Raw genomic sequence first — 415 nt, 5'->3', positions numbered from 1 at the left:
GATGCATTCTAAGAACAGGTTGTGTAAACACGGAGGGTCCGGGCCTGCTGTCTGTGTGCACACAGCCGGGGGGTGGGGGGGTGGGGGTCTTATCGGCTCTCCCCCCATTTCAGGTTAACTTTTTACAAATCATTGTTTTCAGCGTTCTTTGTAAACTTCACTGTAACTTTAAGGGGATTTATCAGGGTCGGTTCTTAAAGTGGAGGAGAGGAACTCTGAAAAAAACTGCACATTTTCAGACTTTGAATCAGAACTTTTAGAATAATTTGAAAACAAATTGATTTAATTTTCTTTACTTTTACATACTTTGTTCTGTTTTAACCAATTATCAAAGTGTCCTGCTGCTTCTCAGTAATCCAGGTAGAAAAAGAAACATAAGCAGGTCCTCTGGACGGTTTATTGTTTTACTGAGGAG

The sequence above is a fragment of the Austrofundulus limnaeus genome, unplaced genomic scaffold (genome assembly GCF_001266775.1).
Source record: "Austrofundulus limnaeus strain Quisiro unplaced genomic scaffold, Austrofundulus_limnaeus-1.0 Scaffold876, whole genome shotgun sequence".
NCBI lineage: Eukaryota > Metazoa > Chordata > Actinopteri > Cyprinodontiformes > Rivulidae > Austrofundulus > Austrofundulus limnaeus.
Note: the sequence above shows the minus strand (reverse complement) of the source record.